General features: G+C 44.8%; 6 non-coding genes across 6 annotated transcripts; all 6 read right to left on the bottom strand.

Moving 5' to 3' along the window:
* Positions 1–1,898: 1,898 nt before the first annotated feature.
* On the bottom strand, positions 1,899–2,198 carry LOC146854637 (signal recognition particle RNA). Its single transcript, XR_014959183.1, has one exon.
* Positions 2,199–5,605: 3,407 nt separating this feature from the next.
* Positions 5,606–5,905, bottom strand: LOC146854636 (signal recognition particle RNA). Its single transcript, XR_014959182.1, has one exon.
* A 3,397-nt stretch (positions 5,906–9,302) lies between these two features.
* Positions 9,303–9,602, bottom strand: LOC146854635 (signal recognition particle RNA). Its single transcript, XR_014959335.1, has one exon.
* A 3,396-nt stretch (positions 9,603–12,998) lies between these two features.
* Positions 12,999–13,298, bottom strand: LOC146854634 (signal recognition particle RNA). The gene has a single exon (XR_014959338.1).
* Positions 13,299–16,695: 3,397 nt separating this feature from the next.
* Positions 16,696–16,995, bottom strand: LOC146854633 (signal recognition particle RNA). The gene has a single exon (XR_014981571.1).
* Positions 16,996–20,391: 3,396 nt separating this feature from the next.
* LOC146854632 (signal recognition particle RNA) lies at positions 20,392–20,691 on the bottom strand. The gene has a single exon (XR_014959180.1).
* Between the last annotated feature and the right edge of the window lie 3,236 nt (positions 20,692–23,927).

The following is a 23,927-nucleotide window of genomic DNA, read 5'->3' as shown; positions in this document are numbered from 1 at the left end:
AGTCGACTTAATTACTGTGATAATTTTTAGACAATATTTTGCTATTTTAAAAGTTGACAGAAAATATTTAATAGAAAACAGTCTAAGATTCCCTATGGCAGAAAATTCAAGTTGCAGGTATAGTATGTTCTCGTTACTTTTGTAATCCAGTACTGGGTGCCTAGACTCAGTACTGGGACCTTTATCCAAAACAGGTAAGGAATTACGTTTTCAGAAATTATACGATTTTTAAAGAATATTTAAAGTTTGCAGAAAATTGACACTTAGAAGAAATTTCACAGAAAAACAGTCAATGATTTCCTACGGGAGAAAATTGGGTTACTGGTAAGTACAGTTGTAAGCATTTTTCAGAGTCAGTGCTGGGCACCAAGATCCAGCACTGGGAGCTCACCTAATAGCAGGTGAGTATTTTCGTTTTCGTTACTCGGCTGATTTTTGGTGAATATTTTAAGTTTTGAAAAGTCCACACTAGGAAGAAATTTCAGGAAAAACCAGTCAATGTTACCCTATGGAGAAGATTGAGTTATCGGTTTAAAGGTAAGTACTCGACTGGCAGAGTTAAGGTTCTGGGCATAGACTCAGGCGTCTCCCAGGGTCAGGTAGGTACAGTTGGTTCACCCTCAGCGGCACAAGGGCGGCCGGGTGCAGAGAGAGTTAGGCCCAATGTTATCCTATGAGAGGTAGGGGGGCCTTGGTTGGTGGCTGCTGACTAGCAGGCCACGTGGCTGTGGGAGCTGGGCTCCTGGTCACTTATCCAGGGCAAGTGGGGAAGTAGATAGATGTAGAGGTTGCACTGCCAGGGCCACTCGGACGGCTGGGTGCAGGGTGCTTTTGAGCATTCGGGCGCTCAATTGATTTGAATGGGAAATCACTGGTTTAGAAAAAGACTGCAAGCTCGGGGACGAAGATTCTTCAGGTGCCACCACCACTTCGAGAGGAAAGTTGGGTAGTTGGAGGATAGGTAGGTACCCCGGGATTGGGCACAGGGGGCCGTGGAGCGCCGGGTGCATGGGGTATCTTTTGGTGTCGGGAAATCTTACCCTCTGTTGATCGCGGTTGGGGGGGCACCTGGTTCTGAGGCTGCAGGCTTCTTCAGGAGTGTCGAGGGAGGTCCTTGGGTGCCGGACTCGGGGTCACAGTCGCCGTGGGGTCGTCCTTGTGGTCTTTGTTCACTCTGGCACAGGCCAGGCTTGGTGGGTGCAGAGTGTGAAGGGTTCGCGGTTCCGGGCTGCTGCCAGGGATTAGAAGTAGATTTGAGTAGAGCCTCTACTCATGGGAGTCCCAGGGGTTTAGAGTCAAAAGGTAGCCAGGTCCTCCAGGGTTTGTGAGGTTGCTGGTCACAAGAGATGCCGGGTTGGAGCAGGAGCAGGTTCGAGGGTGGACAGGCCAGAGGCTCCAACGTTTGGGAGTTGCACAGCCCTCAGTCTTTTCATGTTTCGCTCAAAGAGTGAAGGGCCCTGTAATTTCTCCTTCTCATTCACATATGAAAAGAATGAGGGCTAATCAAAAAATGAATTAGAGCTGGACGTAGAAATGCAGCAGAAGTGCCAGCAAGCGCATTTCTAAGTTGCTCTATGAAGGATGCTTTTGTACTTGACAGATCAGTTTAATCCTACAGGTGCTCTAAAAGGAAGAATGCATTTGAGTCATCCTTGCTGAAAATCACACAGCCATTTATTCTAGGTTGCACTGAGTTTTCAGTCCTCTCCGCCTGCTAGCTTGTTGTTGCAATATGTCTCAATTCTGGAGAATTGTCTGCTATGCTGAAATGCGTGGCCCAGTTCAAATGTTCATCATATTTCCTGGAAAAATATCAAAAGGAAAATAAAAATTTGGTTTTGGGAAAATAATTTATTACACCTTGTAAAAATCAAAACTTTCACATTTGAGTCAAAAAAGAGAGGCTAGGTCTCACTATTTTGCTCAGGCTGTTTAACACGTACTGCTCACAGGTGCTGTCCTGCTACCAATGGGCATGGAAGCTTTGGCCTGCTCTGTTTCCAGCCTGGGTCGGTGCACCTCTCGTTACACAACCTGAAATTCTAGAGCTCCCTCTAGAACACCATATTGATGCCCAATGCAGCATGGACACCTGATCAACACAGCTGAGTGCAGCCCAGAACCCCTGAGCTCAAGCAATCCACAAGCCTCTGCCTCCCAAGTAACTAGGACAACAGGCACACGCCACCTTGCCCGGCAAACACTGCAGCTGTCCTAATGATGAAATGCATTCCATAAGTAAGGATAATGATAAAGTAAGGTGGAATGAATTGATGGTTTACCAACCATGTTTCAAGAAAATCAATTTCACTATCCTTCAAAGAAAGGAAAAAAATGTCTTATCAAGAAGCAGTGTGAATATGGGAATGGCCTTTAAAAAAGATGTGGAGTTTCCTAAAGTAAAAAAGAGGGTTGAACTGATTGAAGGGAGAGAGGAAGTAGGGTCGGAAAGATTGTGACGGGGAAGTGAATACAACATAAATACTAGTATTTAGAGAGTGAGAGAAAAGTAGAGGGACAGAAGGGAAAGGAGAGTGAGAGTGAGAGAGAAGAGCCAGGTTAGGGCTGAGTTTCTCTTTATCTGCCAGTGACTCCCTGTAGAAGCTTGCTGGCACAATTTAGGCTGTCCTGTAGGCATCCCTTGTTATGCCGAGCCAGCCAATATTGAGAAAAATAGCATGGGTCACAATGATGGAACTCGTCTGCAACTTCGGAAGTTTTAAAGTGGTATGGAGTGGGAGGGCTAGAAGAGTTACCATAAAGAATGAATACACGTCATTCTGTTCTCTAGCCTCAACAGCTGCAAGAGGGGAACTCCTGCTGGCCAAGAAGACCTATGTCAGTTCAGCTTGAACAGGTGAAAGCATGCCTGATTCTGCAAAGGTATGAGATTACACTTTTGCGTCAGAGGTGGTCAGGGGCTATTGCACATTAGGAAACCGTTTATTGAGGTCCAGTTGGATTACTCTATCTTCTACCACCTCAAAATCAGCTGCTCATGCAGTGTTCTATACCGATGAGCTATTTTGGTCCTCCCTGCCCCTTCCAGCTAGTGGGTCCCCTGACTAGGGAAAGTGATTCGAACAGATTTGCATATCTTTTCATAGGAGACTTCTTGACTTATTTTATACTGTGCCAAATCAAGCTAGATTGAGTAATGATCTTGACAGACCTATATTGGAGAACTGCAGTGTGAGAAAGTGGCTCTGTCTATACTGTTCCCATATAGGTACAGGGTGTACAGAGTCCACAGTCCCCAGAGGTTTGGCAGAGGCTAAAGTTAGATATAACCTTACTCTCTAAAGTGGTAGCTTGGTCGAGCAGTAAGGCAGTATCAGAGGACAGTGTAAAGCATTTGTTGCACACACTCAGTCAGCAAATGGTCTCACACACTCAATAACTGAACTCTAGGCCAATGGTTTATCTACAAAAAATATATGCTTGTTTTATTTTAGAACCAACAATAGGTATTAAAATATACTTTCTCAGAATGAGATGCTTTATATAAATACTTTTGCAATATGCAATTGACTTTTGTAGAAAGTTACAAGTGGTTGCAATAGGCAACAAAATTTTAAACACAATAATGCATTGAGCTCAATGGAAGTTTCAAGTTCTTTGCAACAGATTACTTTTAGGATTACTTTTGGATTTCCAGGACTGGATCCTAGATTCAGTCCTGGGTCAGTACTTGGAATCAAGTGATAAAAGTCGACTTAATTACTGTGATGATTTTTAGACAATATTTTGCTATTTTAAAAGTTGACAGAAAATATTTAATAGAAAACAGTCTAAGATTCCCTATGGCAGAAAATTCAAGTTGCAGGTATAGTATGTTCTCGTTACTTTTGTAATCCAGTACTGGGTGCCTAGACTCAGTACTGGGACCTTTATCCAAAACAGGTAAGTAATTACGTTTTCAGAAATTATACGATTTTTAAAGAATATTTAAAGTTTGCAGAAATTGACACTTAGAAGAAATTTCACAGAAAAACAGTCAATGATTTCCTACGGGAGAAAATTGGGTTACTGGTAAGTACAGTTGTAAGTATTTTTCCGAGTCAGTGCTGGGCACCAAGATCCAGCACTGGGAGCTCACCTAATAGCAGGTGAGTATTTTCGTTTTCGTTACTCGGCTGATTTTTGGTGAATATTTTAAGTTTTGAAAAGTCCACACTTGGAAGAAATTTCAGGAAAAACCAGTCCATGTTACCCTGTGGAGAAGATTGAGTTATCGGTTTAAAGGTAAGTACTCGACTGGCAGAGTTAAGGTTCTGGGCATAGTCTGAGGCGTCTCCCAGGGTCAGGTAGGTACAGTTGGTTCACCCTCAGCGGCACAAGGGCGGCCGGGTGCAGAGAGAGTTAGGCCCAATGTTATCCTATGAGAGGTAGGGGGGCCTTGGTTGGTGGCTGCTGACTAGCAGGCCACGTGGCTGTGGGAGCTGGGCTCCTGGTCACTTATCCAGGGCAAGTGGGGAAGTAGATAGATGTAGAGGTTGCACTGCCAGGGCCACTCGGACGGTTGGGTGCAGGGTGCTTTTGAGCATTTGGGCGCTCAATTGATTTGAATGGGAAATCTCTGGTTTAGAAAAAGACTGCAAGCTCGGGGACGAAGATTCTTCAGGTGCCACCACCACTTCGAGAGGTAAGTTGGGTAGTTGGAGGATAGGTAGGTATCCCGGGATTGGGCACAGGGGGCCGCGGAGAGCCGGGTGCAGGGGTACCTTTTGGTGTCGGGAAATCTTACCCTCTGTTGATCGCGGTTGGGGGGGCACCTGGTTCTGAGGCTGCAGGCTTCTTCAAGAGTGTCGAGGGAGGTCCTTGGGTGCCGGACTCGGGGTCACAGTCGCCGTGGGGTCGTCCTTGTGGTCTTTGTTCACTCTGGCACAGGCCAGGCTTGGTGGGTGCAGAGTGTGAAGGGTTCGCGGTTCCGGGCTGCTGCCAGGGATTAGAAGTAGATTTGAGTAGAGCCTCTACTCATGGGAGTCCCAGGGGTTTAGAGTCAAAAGGTAGCCAGGTCCTCCAGGGTTTGTGAGGTTGCTGGCCACAAGAGATGCCGGGTTGGAGCAGGAGCAGGTTCGAGGGTCGACAGGCCAGTGGCTCCAACGTTTGGGAGTTGCACAGCCCTCAGTCTTTTCATGTTTCGCTCAAAGAGTGAAGGGCCCTGTAATTTCTCCTTCTCATTCACATATGAAAAGAATGAGGGCTAATCAAAAAATGAATTAGAGCTGGACGTAGAAATGCAGCAGAAGGGCCAGCAAGCGCATTTCTAAGTTGCTCTATGAAGGATGCTTTTGTACTTGACAGATCAGTTTAATCCTACAGGTGCTCTAAAAGGAAGAATGCATTTGAGTCATCCTTGCTGAAAATCACACAGCCATTTATTCTAGGTTGCACTAAGTTTTCAGTCCTCTCCGCCTGCTAGCTTGTTGTTGCAATATGTCTCAATTCTGGAGAATTGTCTGCTATGCTGAAATGCGTGGCCCAGTTCAAATGTTCATCATATTTCCTGGAAAAATATCAAAAGGAAAACAAAGATTTGGTTTTGGGAAAATAATTTATTACACCTTGTAAAAATCAAAACTTTCACATTTGAGTCAAAAAAGAGAGGCTAGGTCTCACTATTTTGCTCAGGCTGTTTAACACGTACTGCTCACAGGTGCTGTCCTGCTACCAATGGGCATGGAAGCTTTGGCCTGCTCTGTTTCCAGCCTGGGTCGGTGCACCTCTCGTTACACAACCTGAAATTCTAGAGCTCCCTCTAGAACACCATATTGATGCCCAATGCAGCATGGACACCTGATCAACACAGCTGAGTGCAGCCCAGAACCCCTGAGCTCAAGCAATCCACAAGCCTCTGCCTCCCAAGTAACTAGGACAACAGGCACACGCCACCTTGCCCGGCAAACACTGCAGCTGTCCTAATGATGAAATGCATTCCATAAGTAAGGATAATGATAAAGTAAGGTGGAATGAATTGATGGTTTACCAACCATGTTTCAAGAAAATCAATTTCACTATCCTTCAAAGAAAGGAAAAAAATGTCTTATCAAGAAGCAGTGTGAATATGGGAAGGGCCTTTAAAAAAGATGTGGAGTTTCCTAAAGTAAAAAAGAGGGTTGAACTGATTGAAGGGAGAGAGGAAGTAGGGTCGGAAAGATTGTGACGGGGAAGTGAATACAACATAAATACTAGTATTTAGAGAGTGAGAGACAGGTAGAGGGACAGAAGGGAAAGGAGAGTGAGAGTGAGAGAGAAGAGCCAGGTTAGGGCTGAGTTTCTCTTTATCTGCCAGTGACTCCCTGTAGAAGCTTGCTCGCACAATTTAGGCTGTCCTGTAGGCATCCCTTGTTATACCGAGCCAGCCAATATTGAGAAAAATAGCATGGGTCACAATGATGGAACTCGTCTGCAACTTCGGAAGTTTTAAAGTGGTATGGAGTGGGAGGGCTAGAAGAGTTACCATAAAGAATGAATACACGTCATTCTGTTCTCTAGCCTCAACAGCTGCAAGAGAGGAACTCCTGCTGGCCAAGAAGACCAATGTCAGTTCAGCTTGAACAGGTGAAAGCATGCCTGATTCTGCAAAGGTATGAGATTACACTTTTGCGTCATAGGCGGTCAGGGGCTATTGCACATTAGGAAACCGTTTATTGAGGTCCAGTTGGATTACTCTATCTTCTACCACCTCAAAATCAGCTCCTCATGCAGTGTTCTATACCGTTGAGCTATTTTGGTCCTCCCTGCCCCTTCCAGCTAGTGGGTCCCCTGACTAGGGAAAGTGATTCGAACAGATCTTTTCATAGGAGACTTCTTGACTTATTTTATACTGTGCCAAATCAAGGTAGAGTAATGATCTTGACAGACCTATATTGGAGAACTGCAGTGTGAGAAAGTGGCTCTGTATATACTGTTCCCAAATAGGTACAGGGTGTACAGAGTCCACAGTCCCCAGAGGTTTGGCAGAGGCTAAAGTTAGATATAACCTTACTCTCTAAAGTGGTAGCTTGGTCGAGCAGTAAGGCAGTATCAGAGGACAGTGTAAATCATTTGTTGCACACACTCAGTCAGCAAATGGTCTCACACACTCAATAACTGAACTCTAGGCCAATGGTTTATCTACAAAAAATATATGCTTGTTTTATTTTAGAACCAACAATAGGTATTAAAATATACTTTCTCAGAATGAGATGCTTTATATAAATACTTTTGCAATAAGCAATTGACTTTTGTAGAAAGTTACAAGTGGTTGCAATAGGCAACAAAATTTTAAACACAATAATGCATTGAGCTCAATGGAAGTTTCAAGTTATTTGCAACAGATTACTTTTAGGATTACTTTTGGATTTCCAGGACTGGATCCTAGATTCAGTCCTGGGTCAGTACTTGGAATCAAGTGATAAAAGTCGACTTAATTACTGTGATGATTTTTAGACAATATTTTGCTATTTTAAAAGTTGACAGAAAATATTTCATAGAAAACAGTCTAAGATTCCCTATGGCAGAAAATTCAAGTTGCAGGTATAGTATGTTCTCGTTACTTTTGTAATCCAGTACTGGGTGCCTAGACTCAGTACTGGGACCTTTATCCAAAACAGGTAAGTAATTACGTTTTCAGAAATTATACGATTTTTAAAGAATATTTAAAGTTTGCAGAAAATTGACACTTAGAAGAAATTTCACAGAAAAACAGTCAATGATTTCTTACGGGAGAAAATTGGGTTACTGGTAAGTACAGTTGTAAGTATTTTTCAGAGTCAGTGCTGGGCACCAAGATCCAGCACTGGGAGCTCACCTAATAGCAGGTGAGTATTTTCGTTTTCGTTACTCGGCTGATTTTTGGTGAATATTTTAAGTTTTGAAAAGTCCACACTTGGAAGAAATTTCAGGAAAAAACAGTCAATGTTACCCTATGGAGAAGATTGAGTTATCGGTTTAAAGGTAAGTACTCGACTGGCAGAGTTAAGGTTCTGGGCATAGACTCAGGCGTCTCCCAGGGTCAGGTAGGTACAGTTGGTTCACCCTCAGCGGCACAAGGGCGGCCGGGTGCAGAGAGAGTTAGGCCCAATGTTATCCTATGAGAGGTAGGGGGGCCTTGGTTGGTGGCTGCTGACTAGCAGGCCACGTGGCTGTGGGAGCTGGGCTCCTGGTCACTTATCCAGGGCAAGTGGGGAAGTAGATAGATGTAGAGGTTGCACTGCCAGGGCCACTCGGACGGCTGGGTGCAGGGTGCTTTTGAGCATTCGGGCGCTCAATTGATTTGAAAGGGAAATCACTGGTTTAGGAAAAGACTGCAAGCTCGGGGACGAAGATTCTTCAGGTGCCACCACCACTTCGAGAGGTAAGTTGGGTAGTTGGAGGATAGGTAGGTACCCCGGGATTGGGCACAGGGGGCCGCGGAGCGCCGGGTGCATGGGGTACCTTTTGGTGTCGGGAAATCTTACCCTCTGTTGATCGCGGTTGGGGAGGCACCTGGTTCTGAGGCTGCAGGCTTCTTCAGGAGTGTCGAGGGAGGTCCTTGGGTGCCGGACTCGGGGTCACAGTCGCCGTGGGGTCGTCCTTGTGGTCTTTGTTCACTCTGGCACAGGCCAGGCTTGGTGGGTGCAGAGTGTGAAGGGTTCGCGGTTCCGGGCTGCTGCCAGGGATTAGAAGTAGATTTGAGTAGAGCCTCTACTCATGGGAGTCCCAGGGGTTTAGAGTCAAAAGGTAGCCAGGTCCTCCAGGGTTTTTGAGGTTGCTGGCCACAAGAGATGCCGGGTTGGAGCAGGAGCAGGTTCGAGGGTCGACAGGCCAGAGGCTCCAACGTTTGGGATTTGCACAGCCCTCAGTCTTTTCATGTTTCGCTCAAAGAGTGAAGGGCCCTGTAATTTCTCCTTCTCATTCACATATGAAAAGAATGAGGGCTAATCAAAAAATGAATTAGAGCTGGACGTAGAAATGCAGCAGAAGGGCCAGCAAGCGCATTTCTAAGTTGCTCTATGAAGGATGCTTTTGTACTTGACAGATCAGTTTAATCCTACAGGTGCTCTAAAAGGAAGAATGCATTTGAGTCATCCTTGCTGAAAATCACACAGCCATTTATTCTAGGTTGCACTAAGTTTTCAGTCCTCTCCGCCTGCTAGCTTGTTGTTGCAATATGTCTCAATTCTGGAGAATTGTCTGCTATGCTGAAATGCGTGGCCCAGTTCAAATGTTCATCATATTTCCTGGAAAAATATCAAAAGGAAAACAAAGATTTGGTTTTGGGAAAATAATTTATTACACCTTGTAAAAATCAAAACTTTCACATTTGAGTCAAAAAAGAGAGGCTAGGTCTCACTATTTTGCTCAGGCTGTTTAACACGTACTGCTCACAGGTGCTGTCCTGCTACCAATGGGCATGGAAGCTTTGGCCTGCTCTGTTTCCAGCCTGGGTCGGTGCACCTCTCGTTACACAACCTGAAATTCTAGAGCTCCCTCTAGAACACCATATTGATGCCCAATGCAGCATGGACACCTGATCAACACAGCTGAGTGCAGCCCAGAACCCCTGAGCTCAAGCAATCCACAAGCCTCTGCCTCCCAAGTAACTAGGACAACAGGCGCACGCCACCTTGCCCGGCAAACACTGCAGCTGTCCTAATGATGAAATGCATTCCATAAGTAAGGATAATGATAAAGTAAGGTGGAATGAATTGATGGTTTACCAACCATGTTTCAAGAAAATCAATTTCACTATCCTTCAAAGAAAGGAAAAAAATGTCTTATCAAGAAGCAGTGTGAATATGGGAAGGGCCTTTAAAAAAGATGTGGAGTTTCCTAAAGTAAAAAAGAGGGTTGAACTGATTGAAGGGAGAGAGGAAGTAGGGTCGGAAAGATTGTGACGGGGAAGTGAATACAACATAAATACTAGTATTTAGAGAGTGAGAGACAGGTAGAGGGACAGAAGGGAAAGGAGAGTGAGAGTGAGAGAGAAGAGCCAGGTTAGGGCTGAGTTTCTCTTTATCTGCCAGTGACTCCCTGTAGAAGCTTGCTCGCACAATTTAGGCTGTCCTGTAGGCATCCCTTGTTATACCGAGCCAGCCAATATTGAGAAAAATAGCATGGGTCACAATGATGGAACTCGTCTGCAACTTCGGAAGTTTTAAAGTGATATGGAGTGGGAGGGCTAGAAGAGTTACCATAAAGAATGAATACACGTCATTCTGTTCTCTAGCCTCAACAGCTGCAAGAGAGGAACTCGTGCTGGCCAAGAAGACCAATGTCAGTTCAGCTTGAACAGGTGAAAGCATGCCTGGTTCTGCAAAGGTATGAGATTACACTTTTGCGTCAGAGGTGGTCAGGGGCTATTGCACATTAGGAAACCGTTTATTGAGGTCCAGTTGGATTACTCTATCTTCTACCACCTCAAAATCAGCTCCTCATGCAGTGTTCTATACCGTTGAGCTATTTTGGTCCTCCCTGCCCCTTCCAGCTAGTGGGTCCCCTGACTAGGGAAAGTGATTCGAACAGATCTTTTCATAGGAGACTTCTTGACTTATTTTATACTGTGCCAAATCAAGGTAGAGTAATGATCTTGACAGACCTATATTGGAGAACTGCAGTGTGAGAAAGTGGCTCTGTATATACTGTTCCCAAATAGGTACAGGGTGTACAGAGTCCACAGTCCCCAGAGGTTTGGCAGAGGCTAAAGTTAGATATAACCTTACTCTCTAAAGTGATAGCTTGGTCGAGCAGTAAGGCAGTATCAGAGGACAGTGTAAAGCATTTGTTGCACACACTCAGTCAGCAAATGGTCTCACACACTCAATAACTGAACTCTAGGCCAATGGTTTATCTACAAAAAATATATGCTTGTTTTATTTTAGAACCAACAATAGGTATTAAAATATACTTTCTCAGAATGAGATGCTTTATATAAATACTTTTGCAATATGCAATTGACTTTTGTAGAAAGTTACAAGTGGTTGCAATAGGCAACAAAATTTTAAACACAATAATGCATTGAGCTCAATGGAAGTTTCAAGTTATTTGCAACAGATTACTTTTAGGATTACTTTTGGATTTCCAGGACTGGATCCTAGATTCAGTCCTGGGTCAGTACTTGGAATCAAGTGATAAAAGTCGACTTAATTACTGTGATGATTTTTAGACAATATTTTGCTATTTTAAAAGTTGACAGAAAATATTTCATAGAAAACAGTCTAAGATTCCCTATGGCAGAAAATTCAAGTTGCAGGTATAGTATGTTCTCGTTACTTTTGTAATCCAGTACTGGGTGCCTAGACTCAGTACTGGGACCTTTATCCAAAACAGGTAAGTAATTACGTTTTCAGAAATTATACGATTTTTAAAGAATATTTAAAGTTTGCAGAAAATTGACACTTAGAAGAAATTTCACAGAAAAACAGTCAATGATTTCTTACGGGAGAAAATTGGGTTACTGGTAAGTACAGTTGTAAGTATTTTTCAGAGTCAGTGCTGGGCACCAAGATCCAGCACTGGGAGCTCACCTAATAGCAGGTGAGTATTTTCGTTTTCGTTACTCGGCTGATTTTTGGTGAATATTTTAAGTTTTGAAAAGTCCACACTTGGAAGAAATTTCAGGAAAAACCAGTCCATGTTACCCTGTGGAGAAGATTGAGTTATCGGTTTAAAGGTAAGTACTCGACTGGCAGAGTTAAGGTTCTGGGCATAGACTCAGGCGTCTCCCAGGGTCAGGTAGGTACAGTTGGTTCACCCTCAGCGGCACAAGGGCGGCCGGGTGCAGAGAGAGTTAGGCCCAATGTTATCCTATGAGAGGTAGGGGGGCCTTGGTTGGTGGCTGCTGACTAGCAGGCCACGTGGCTGTGGGAGCTGGGCTCCTGGTCACTTATCCAGGGCAAGTGGGGAAGTAGATAGATGTAGAGGTTGCACTGCCAGGGCCACTCGGACGGTTGGGTGCAGGGTGCTTTTGAGCATTTGGGCGCTCAATTGATTTGAATGGGAAATCTCTGGTTTAGAAAAAGACTGCAAGCTCGGGGACGAAGATTCTTCAGGTGCCACCACCACTTCGAGAGGTAAGTTGGGTAGTTGGAGGATAGGTAGGTATCCCGGGATTGGGCACAGGGGGCCGCGGAGCGCCGGGTGCAGGGGTACCTTTTGGTGTCGGGAAATCTTACCCTCTGTTGATCGCGGTTGGGGGGGCACCTGGTTCTGAGGCTGCAGGCTTCTTCAAGAGTGTCGAGGGAGGTCCTTGGGTGCCGGACTCGGGGTCACAGTCGCCGTGGGGTCGTCCTTGTGGTCTTTGTTCACTCTGGCACAGGCCAGGCTTGGTGGGTGCAGAGTGTGAAGGGTTCGCGGTTCCGGGCTGCTGCCAGGGATTAGAAGTAGATTTGAGTAGAGCCTCTACTCATGGGAGTCCCAGGGGTTTAGAGTCAAAAGGTAGCCAGGTCCTCCAGGGTTTGTGAGGTTGCTGGCCACAAGAGATGCCGGGTTGGAGCAGGAGAAGGTTCGAGGGTGGACAGGCCAGAGGCTCCAACGTTTGGGAGTTGCACAGCCCTCAGTCTTTTCATGTTTCGCTCAAAGAGTGAAGGGCCCTGTAATTTCTCCTTCTCATTCACATATGAAAAGAATGAGGGCTAATCAAAAAATGAATTAGAGCTGGACGTAGAAATGCAGCAGAAGGGCCAGCAAGCGCATTTCTAAGTTGCTCTATGAAGGATGCTTTTGTACTTGACAGATCAGTTTAATCCTACAGGTGCTCTAAAAGGAAGAATGCATTTGAGTCATCCTTGCTGAAAATCACACAGCCATTTATTCTAGGTTGCACTAAGTTTTCAGTCCTCTCCGCCTGCTAGCTTGTTGTTGCAATATGTCTCAATTCTGGAGAATTGTCTGCTATGCTGAAATGCGTGGCCCAGTTCAAATGTTCATCATATTTCCTGGAAAAATATCAAAAGGAAAACAAAGATTTGGTTTTGGGAAAATAATTTATTACACCTTGTAAAAATCAAAACTTTCACATTTGAGTCAAAAAAGAGAGGCTAGGTCTCACTATTTTGCTCAGGCTGTTTAACACGTACTGCTCACAGGTGCTGTCCTGCTTCCAATGGGCATGGAAGCTTTGGCCTGCTCTGTTTCCAGCCTGGGTCGGTGCACCTCTCGTTACACAACCTGAAATTCTAGAGCTCCCTCTAGAACACCATATTGATGCCCAATGCAGCATGGACACCTGATCAACACAGCTGAGTGCAGCCCAGAACCCCTGAGCTCAAGCAATCCACAAGCCTCTGCCTCCCAAGTAACTAGGACAACAGGCACACGCCACCTTGCCCGGCAAACACTGCAGCTGTCCTAATGATGAAATGCATTCCATAAGTAAGGATAATGATAAAGTAAGGTGGAATGAATTGATGGTTTACCAACCATGTTTCAAGAAAATCAATTTCACTATCCTTCAAAGAAAGGAAAAAAATGTCTTATCAAGAAGCAGTGTGAATATGGGAAGGGCCTTTAAAAAAGATGTGGAGTTTCCTAAAGTAAAAAAGAGGGTTGAACTGATTGAAGGGAGAGAGGAAGTAGGGTCGGAAAGATTGTGACGGGGAAGTGAATACAACATAAATACTAATATTTAGAGAGTGAGAGACAGGTAGAGGGACAGAAGGGAAAGGAGAGTGAGAGTGAGAGAGAAGAGCCAGGTTAGGGCTGAGTTTCTCTTTATCTGCCAGTGACTCCCTGTAGAAGCTTGCTCGCACAATTTAGGCTGTCCTGTAGGCATCCCTTGTTATACCGAGCCAGCCAATATTGAGAAAAATAGCATGGGTCACAATGATGGAACTCGTCTGCAACTTCGGAAGTTTTAAAGTGGTATGGAGTGGGAGGGCTAGAAGAGTTACCATAAAGAATGAATACACGTCATTCTGTTCTCTAGCCTCAACAGCTGCAAGAGAGGAACTCCTGCTGGCCAAGAAGACCAATGTCAGTTCAGCTTGAACAGGTGAAAGCATGCCTGATTCTGCAAAGGTATGAGATTACACTTTTGCGTCAGAGGTGGTCAGGGGCTATTGCACATTAGGAAACCGTTTATTGAGGTCCAGTTGGATTACTCTATCTTCTACCACCTCAAAATCAGCTCCTCATGCAGTGTTCTATACCGTTGAGCTATTTTGGTCCTCCCTGCCCCTTCCAGCTAGTGGGTCCCCTGACTAGGGAAAGTGATTCGAACAGATCTTTTCATAGGAGACTTCTTGACTTATTTTATACTGTGCCAAATCAAGGTAGAGTAATGATCTTGACAGACCTATATTGGAGAACTGCAGTGTGAGAAAGTGGCTCTGTATATACTGTTCCCAAATAGGTACAGGGTGTACAGAGTCCACAGTCCCCAGAGGTTTGGCAGAGGCTAAAGTTAGATATAACCTTACTCTCTAAAGTGGTAGCTTGGTCGAGCAGTAAGGCAGTATCAGAGGACAGTGTAAAGCATTTGTTGCACACACTCAGTCAGCAAATGGTCTCACACACTCAATAACTGAACTCTAGGCCAATGGTTTATCTACAAAAAATATATGCTTGTTTTATTTTAGAACCAACAATAGGTATTAAAATATACTTTCTCAGAATGAGATGCTTTATATAAATACTTTTGCAATAAGCAATTGACTTTTGTAGAAAGTTACAAGTGGTTGCAATAGGCAACAAAATTTTAAACACAATAATGCATTGAGCTCAATGGAAGTTTCAAGTTATTTGCAACAGATTACTTTTAGGATTACTTTTGGATTTCCAGGACTGGATCCTAGATTCAGTCCTGGGTCAGTACTTGGAATCAAGTGATAAAAGTCGACTTAATTACTGTGATGATTTTTAGACAATATTTTGCTATTTTAAAAGTTGACAGAAAATATTTCATAGAAAACAGTCTAAGATTTCCTATGGCAGAAAATTCAAGTTGCAGGTATAGTATGTTCTCGTTACTTTTGTAATCCAGTACTGGGTGCCTAGACTCAGTACTGGGACCTTTATCCAAAACAGGTAAGTAATTACGTTTTCAGAAATTATACGATTTTTAAAGAATATTTAAAGTTTGCAGAAAATTGACACTTAGAAGAAATTTCACAGAAAAACAGTCAATGATTTCTTACGGGAGAAAATTGGGTTACTGGTAAGTACAGTTGTAAGTATTTTTCAGAGTCAGTGCTGGCCACCAAGATCCAGCACTGGGAGCTCACCTAATAGCAGGTGAGTATTTTCGTTTTCGTTACTCGGCTGATTTTTGGTGAATATTTTAAGTTTTGAAAAGTCCACACTTGGAAGAAATTTCAGGAAAAAACAGTCAATGTTACCCTATGGAGAAGATTGAGTTATCGGTTTAAAGGTAAGTACTCGACTGGCAGAGTTAAGGTTCTGGGCATAGACTCAGGCGTCTCCCAGGGTCAGGTAGGTACAGTTGGTTCACCCTCAGCGGCACAAGGGCGGCCGGGTGCAGAGAGAGTTAGGCCCAATGTTATCCTATGAGAGGTAGGGGGGCCTTGGTTGGTGGCTGCTGACTAGCAGGCCACGTGGCTGTGGGAGCTGGGCTCCTGGTCACTTATCCAGGGCAAGTGGGGAAGTAGATAGATGTAGAGGTTGCACTGCCAGGGCCACTCGGACGGCTGGGTGCAGGGTGCTTTTGAGCATTCGGGCGCTCAATTGATTTGAATGGGAAATCACTGGTTTAGGAAAAGACTGCAAGCTCGGGGACGAAGATTCTTCAGGTGCCACCACCACTTCGAGAGGTAAGTTGGGTAGTTGGAGGATAGGTAGGTACCCCGGGATTGGGCACAGGGGGCCGCGGAGCGCCGGGTGCATGGGGTACCTTTTGGTGTCGGGAAATCTTACCCTCTGTTGATCGCGGTTGGGGGGGCACCTGGTTCTGAGGCTGCAGGCTTCTTCAGGAGTGTCGAGGGAGGTCCTTGGGTGCCGGACTCGGGGTCACAGTCGCCGTGGGGTCGTCCTTGTGGTCTTTGTTCACTCTGGCACAGGCCAGGCTTGGTGGGTGCAGAGTGTGAAGGGTTCGCGGTTCCGGGCTGCTGCCAGGGATTAGAAGTAGATTTGAGTAGAGCCTCTACTCATGGGAGTCCCAGGGGTTTAGAGTCAAAAGGTAGCCAGGTCCTCCAGGGTTTGTGAGGTTGCTGGCCACAAGAGATGCCGGGTTGGAGCAGGAGCAGGTTCGAGGGTCGACAGGCCAGAGGCTCCAACGTTTGGGATTTGCACAGCCCTCAGTCTTTTCATGTTTCGCTCAAAGAGTGAAGGGCCCTGTAATTTCTCCTTCTCATTCACATATGAAAAGAATGAGGGCTAATCAAAAAATGAATTAGAGCTGGACGTAGAAATGCAGCAGAAGGGCCAGCAAGCGCATTTCTAAGTTGCTCTATGAAGGATGCTTTTGTACTTGACAGATCAGTTTAATCCTACAGGTGCTCTAAAAGGAAGAATGCATTTGAGTCATCCTTGCTGAAAATCACACAGCCATTTATTCTAGGTTGCACTAAGTTTTCAGTCCTCTCCGCCTGCTAGCTTGTTGTTGCAATATGTCTCAATTCTGGAGAATTGTCTGCTATGCTGAAATGCGTGGCCCAGTTCAAATGTTCATCATATTTCCTGGAAAAATATCAAAAGGAAAACAAAGATTTGGTTTTGGGAAAATAATTTATTACACCTTGTAAAAATCAAAACTTTCACATTTGAGTCAAAAAAGAGAGGCTAGGTCTCACTATTTTGCTCAGGCTGTTTAACACGTACTGCTCACAGGTGCTGTCCTGCTACCAATGGGCATGGAAGCTTTGGCCTGCTCTGTTTCCAGCCTGGGTCGGTGCACCTCTCGTTACACAACCTGAAATTCTAGAGCTCCCTCTAGAACACCATATTGATGCCCAATGCAGCATGGACACCTGATCAACACAGCTGAGTGCAGCCCAGAACCCCTGAGCTCAAGCAATACACAAGCCTCTGCCTCCCAAGTAACTAGGACAACAGGCGCACGCCACCTTGCCCGGCAAACACTGCAGCTGTCCTAATGATGAAATGCATTCCATAAGTAAGGATAATGATAAAGTAAGGTGGAATGAATTGATGGTTTACCAACCATGTTTCAAGAAAATCAATTTCACTATCCTTCAAAGAAAGGAAAAAAATGTCTTATCAAGAAGCAGTGTGAATATGGGAAGGGCCTTTAAAAAAGATGTGGAGTTTCCTAAAGTAAAAAAGAGGGTTGAACTGATTGAAGGGAGAGAGGAAGTAGGGTCGGAAAGATTGTGACGGGGAAGTGAATATAACATAAATACTAGTATTTAGAGAGTGAGAGACAGGTAGAGGGACAGAAGGGAAAGGAGAGTGAGAGTGAGAGAGAAGAGCCAGGTTAGGGCTGAGTTTCTCTTTATCTGCCAGTGACTCCCTGTAGAAGCTTGCTCGCACAATTTAGGCTGTCCTGTAGGCATCCCTTGTTATACCGAGCCAGCCAATATTGAGAAAAATAGCATGGGTCACAATGATGGAACTCGTCTGCAACTTCGGAAGTTTTAAAGTGATATGGAGTGGGAGGGCTAGAAGAGTTACCATAAAGAATGAATACACGTCATTCTGTTCTCTAGCCTCAACAGCTGCAAGAGAGGAACTCCTGCTGGCCAAGAAGACCAATGTCAGTTCAGCTTGAACAGGTGAAAGCATGCCTGATTCTGCAAAGGTATGAGATTACACTTTTGCGTCAGAGGTGGTCAGGGGCTATTGCACATTAGGAAACCGTTTATTGAGGTCCAGTTGGATTACTCTATCTTCTACCACCTCAAAATCAGCTCCTCATGCAGTGTTCTATACCGTTGAGCTATTTTGGTCCTCCCTGCCCCTTCCAGCTAGTGGGTCCCCTGACTAGGGAAAGTGATTCGAACAGATCTTTTCATAGGAGACTTCTTGACTTATTTTATACTGTGCCAAATCAAGGTAGAGTAATGATCTTGACAGACCTATATTGGAGAACTGCAGTGTGAGAAAGTGGCTCTGTATAACCTGTTCCCAAATAGGTACAGGGTGTACAGAGTCCACAGTCCCCAGAGGTTTGGCAGAGGCTAAAGTTAGATATAACCTTACTCTCTAAAGTGATAGCTTGGTCGAGCAGTAAGGCAGTATCAGAGGACAGTGTAAAGCATTTGTTGCACACACTCAGTCAGCAAATGGTCTCACACACTCAATAACTGAACTCTAGGCCAATGGTTTATCTACAAAAAATATATGCTTGTTTTATTTTAGAACCAACAAAAGGTATTAAAATATACTTTCTCAGAATGAGATGCTTTATATAAATACTTTTGCAATATGCAATTGACTTTTGTAGAAAGTTACAAGTGGTTGCAATAGGCAACAAAATTTTAAACACAATAATGCATTGAGCTCAATGGAAGTTTCAAGTTATTTGCAACAGATTACTTTTAGGATTACTTTTGGATTTCCAGGACTGGATCCTAGATTCAGTCCTGGGTCAGTACTTGGAATCAAGTGATAAAAGTCGACTTAATTACTGTGATGATTTTTAGACAATATTTTGCTATTTTAAAAGTTGACAGAAAATATTTCATAGAAAACAGTCTAAGATTCCCTATGGCAGAAAATTCAAGTTGCAGGTATAGTATGTTCTCGTTACTTTTGTAATCCAGTACTGGGTGCCTAGACTCAGTACTGGGACCTTTATCTAAAACAGGTAAGTAATTACGTTTTCAGAAATTATACGATTTTTAAAGAATATTTAAAGTTTGCAGAAAATTGACACTTAGAAGAAATTTCACAGAAAAACAGTCAATGATTTCTTACGGGAGAAAATTGGGTTACTGGTAAGTACAGTTGTAAGTATTTTTCAGAGTCAGTGCTGGGCACCAAGATCTAGCACTGGGAGCTCACCTAATAGCAGGTGAGTATTTTCGTTTTCGTTACTCGGCTGATTTTTGGTGAATATTTTAAGTTTTGAAAAGTCCACACTTGGAAGAAATTTCAGGAAAAAACAGTCAATGTTACCCTATGGAGAAGATTGAGTTATCGGTTTAAAGGTAAGTACTCGACTGGCAGAGTTAAGGTTCTGGGCATAGACTCAGGCGTCTCCCAGGGTCAGGTAGGTACAGTTGATTCACCCTCAGCGGCACAAGGGCGGCCGGGTGCAGAGAGAGTTAGGCCCAATGTTATCCTATGAGAGGTAGGGGGGCCTTGGTTGGTGGCTGCTGACTAGCAGGCCACGTGGCTGTGGGAGCTGGGCTCCTGGTCACTTATCCAGGGCAAGTGGGGAAGTACATAGATGTAGAGGTTGCACTGCCAGGGCCACTCGGACGGCTGGGTGCAGGGTGCTTTTGAGCATTCGAGCGCTCAATTGATTTGAATGGGAAATCACTGGTTTAGGAAAAGACTGCAAGCTCGGGGACGAAGATTCTTCAGGTGCCACCACCACTTCGAGAGGTAAGTTGGGTAGTTGGAGGATAGGTAGGTATCCCGGGATTGGGCACAGGGGGCCGCGGAGCGCCGGGTGCAGGGGTACCTTTTGGTGTCGGGAAATCTTACCCTCTGTTGATCGCGGTTGGGGGGGCACCTGGTTCTGAGGCTGCAGGCTTCTTCAAGAGTGTCGAGGGAGGTCCTTGGGTGCCGGACTCGGGGTCACAGTCGCCGTGGGGTCGTCCTTGTGGTCTTTGTTCACTCTGGCACAGGCCAGGCTTGGTGGGTGCAGAGTGTGAAGGGTTCGCGGTTCCGGGCTGCTGCCAGGGATTAGAAGTAGATTTGAGTAGAGCCTCTACTCATGGGAGTCCCAGGGGTTTAGAGTCAAAAGGTAGCCAGGTCCTCCAGGGTTTGTGAGGTTGCTGGCCACAAGAGATGCCGGGTTGGAGCAGGAGCAGGTTCGAGGGTGGACAGGCCAGAGGCTCCAACGTTTGGGAGTTGCACAGCCCTCAGTCTTTTCATGTTTCGCTCAAAGAGTGAAGGGCCCTGTAATTTCTCCTTCTCATTCACATATGAAAAGAATGAGGGCTAATCAAAAAATGAATTAGAGCTGGACGTAGAAATGCAGCAGAAGGGCCAGCAAGCGCATTTCTAAGTTGCTCTATGAAGGATGCTTTTGTACTTGACAGATCAGTTTAATCCTACAGGTGCTCTAAAAGGAAGAATGCATTTGAGTCATCCTTGCTGAAAATCACACAGCCATTTATTCTAGGTTGCACTAAGTTTTCAGTCCTCTCCGCCTGCTAGCTTGTTGTTGCAATATGTCTCAATTCTGGAGAATTGTCTGCTATGCTGAAATGCGTGGCCCAGTTCAAATGTTCATCATATTTCCTGGAAAAATATCAAAAGGAAAACAAAGATTTGGTTTTGGGAAAATAATTTATTACACCTTGTAAAAATCAAAACTTTCACATTTGAGTCAAAAAAGAGAGGCTAGGTCTCACTATTTTGCTCAGGCTGTTTAACACGTACTGCTCACAGGTGCTGTCCTGCTACCAATGGGCATGGAAGCTTTGGCCTGCTCTGTTTCCAGCCTGGGTCGGTGCACCTCTCGTTACACAACCTGAAATTCTAGAGCTCCCTCTAGAACACCATATTGATGCCCAATGCAGCATGGACACCTGATCAACACAGCTGAGTGCAGCCCAGAACCCCTGAGCTCAAGCAATCCACAAGCCTCTGCCTCCCAAGTAACTAGGACAACAGGCACACGCCACCTTGCCCGGCAAACACTGCAGCTGTCCTAATGATGAAATGCATTCCATAAGTAAGGATAATGATAAAGTAAGGTGGAATGAATTGATGGTTTACCAACCATGTTTCAAGAAAATCAATTTCACTATCCTTCAAAGAAAGGAAAAAAATGTCTTATCAAGAAGCAGTGTGAATATGGGAAGGGCCTTTAAAAAAGATGTGGAGTTTCCTAAAGTAAAAAAGAGGGTTGAACTGATTGAAGGGAGAGAGGAAGTAGGGTCGGAAAGATTGTGACGGGGAAGTGAATACAACATAAATACTAATATTTAGAGAGTGAGAGACAGGTAGAGGGACAGAAGGGAAAGGAGAGTGAGAGTGAGAGAGAAGAGCCAGGTTAGGGCTGAGTTTCTCTTTATCTGCCAGTGACTCCCTGTAGAAGCTTGCTCGCACAATTTAGGCTGTCCTGTAGGCATCCCTTGTTATACCGAGCCAGCCAATATTGAGAAAAATAGCATGGGTCACAATGATGGAACTCGTCTGCAACTTCGGAAGTTTTAAAGTGGTATGGAGTGGGAGGGCTAGAAGAGTTACCATAAAGAATGAATACACGTCATTCTGTTCTCTAGCCTCAACAGCTGCAAGAGAGGAACTCCTGCTGGCCAAGAAGACCAATGTCAGTTCAGCTTGAACAGGTGAAAGCATGCCTGATTCTGCAAAGGTATGAGATTACACTTTTGCGTCAGAGGTGGTCAGGGGCTATTGCACATTAGGAAACCGTTTATTGAGGTCCAGTTGGATTACTCTATCTTCTACCACCTCAAAATCAGCTCCTCATGCAGTGTTCTATACCGTTGAGCTATTTTGGTCCTCCCTGCCCCTTCCAGCTAGTGGGTCCCCTGACTAGGGAAAGTGATTCGAACAGATCTTTTCATAGGAGACTTCTTGACTTATTTTATACTGTGCCAAATCAAGGTAGAGTAATGATCTTGACAGACCTATATTGGAGAACTGCAGTGTGAGAAAGTGGCTCTGTATATACTGTTCCCAAATAGGTACAGGGTGTACAGAGTCCACAGTCCCCAGAGGTTTGGCAGAGGCTAAAGTTAGATATAACCTTACTCTCTAAAGTGGTAGCTTGGTCGAGCAGTAAGGCAGTATCAGAGGACAGTGTAAAGCATTTGTTGCACACACTCAGTCAGCAAATGGTCTCACACACTCAATAACTGAACTCTAGGCCAATGGTTTATCTACAAAAAATATATGCTTGTTTTATTTTAGAACCAACAATAGGTATTAAAATATACTTTCTCAGAATGAGATGCTTTATATAAATACTTTTGCAATAAGCAATTGACTTTTGTAGAAAGTTACAAGTGGTTGCAATAGGCAACAAAATTTTAAACACAATAATGCATTGAGCTCAATGGAAGTTTCAAGTTATTTGCAACAGATTACTTTTAGGATTACTTTTGGATTTCCAGGACTGGATCCTAGATTCAGTCCTGGGTCAGTACTTGGAATCAAGTGATAAAAGTCGACTTAATTACTGTGATGATTTTTAGACAATATTTTGCTATTTTAAAAGTTGACAGAAAATATTTCATAGAAAACAGTCTAAGATTTCCTATGGCAGAAAATTCAAGTTGCAGGTATAGTATGTTCTCGTTACTTTTGTAATCCAGTACTGGGTGCCTAGACTCAGTACTGGGACCTTTATCCAAAACAGGTAAGTAATTACGTTTTCAGAAATTATACGATTTTTAAAGAATATTTAAAGTTTGCAGAAAATTGACACTTAGAAGAAATTTCACAGAAAAACAGTCAATGATTTCTTACGGGAGAAAATTGGGTTACTGGTAAGTACAGTTGTAAGTATTTTTCAGAGTCAGTGCTGGGCACCAAGATCCAGCACTGGGAGCTCACCTAATAGCAGGTGAGTATTTTCGTTTTCGTTACTCGGCTGATTTTTGGTGAATATTTTAAGTTTTGAAAAGTCCACACTTGGAAGAAATTTCAGGAAAAAACAGTCAATGTTACCCTATGGAGAAGATTGAGTTATCGGTTTAAAGGTAAGTACTCGACTGGCAGAGTTAAGGTTCTGGGCATAGACTCAGGCGTCTCCCAGGGTCAGGTAGGTACAGTTGGTTCACCCTCAGCGGCACAAGGGCGGCCGGGTGCAGAGAGAGTTAGGCCCAATGTTATCCTATGAGAGGTAGGGGGGCCTTGGTTGGTGGCTGCTGACTAGCAGGCCACGTGGCTGTGGGAGCTGGGCTTCTGGTCACTTATCCAGGGCAAGTGGGGAAGTAGATAGATGTAGAGGTTGCACTGCCAGGGCCACTCGGACGGCTGGGTGCAGGGTGCTTTTGAGCATTCGGGCGCTCAATTGATTTGAATGGGAAATCACTGGTTTAGGAAAAGACTGCAAGCTCGGGGACGAAGATTCTTCAGGTGCCACCACCACTTCGAGAGGTAAGTTGGGTAGTTGGAGGATAGGTAGGTACCCCGGGATTGGGCACAGGGGGCCGCGGAGCGCCGGGTGCATGGGGTACCTTTTGGTGTCGGGAAATCTTACCCTCTGTTGATCGCGGTTGGGGGGGCACCTGGTTCTGAGGCTGCAGGCTTCTTCAGGAGTGTCGAGGGAGGTCCTTGGGTGCCGGACTCGGGGTCACAGTCGCCGTGGGGTCGTCCTTGTGGTCTTTGTTCACTCTGGCACAGGCCAGGCTTGGTGGGTGCAGAGTGTGAAGGGTTCGCGGTTCCGGGCTGCTGCCAGGGATTAGAAGTAGATTTGAGTAGAGCCTCTACTCATGGGAGTCCCAGGGGTTTAGAGTCAAAAGGTAGCCAGGTCCTCCAGGGTTTGTGAGGTTGCTGGCCACAAGAGATGCCGGGTTGGAGCAGGAGCAGGTTCGAGGGTCGACAGGCCAGAGGCTCCAACGTTTGGGATTTGCACAGCCCTCAGTCTTTTCATGTTTCGCTCAAAGAGTGAAGGGCCCTGTAATTTCTCCTTCTCATTCACATATGAAAAGAATGAGGGCTAATCAAAAAATGAATTAGAGCTGGACGTAGAAATGCAGCAGAAGGGCCAGCAAGCGCATTTCTAAGTTGCTCTATGAAGGATGCTTTTGTACTTGACAGATCAGTTTAATCCTACAGGTGCTCTAAAAGGAAGAATGCATTTGAGTCATCCTTGCTGAAAATCACACAGCCATTTATTCTAGGTTGCACTAAGTTTTCAGTCCTCTCCGCCTGCTAGCTTGTTGTTGCAATATGTC

This window comes from Triturus cristatus, chromosome 4_1 (assembly GCF_964204655.1).
Source record: "Triturus cristatus chromosome 4_1, aTriCri1.1, whole genome shotgun sequence".
NCBI classification, from domain to species: Eukaryota; Metazoa; Chordata; class Amphibia; order Caudata; family Salamandridae; genus Triturus; species Triturus cristatus.
This window is presented reverse-complemented; position numbering and strand designations above follow the sequence as displayed.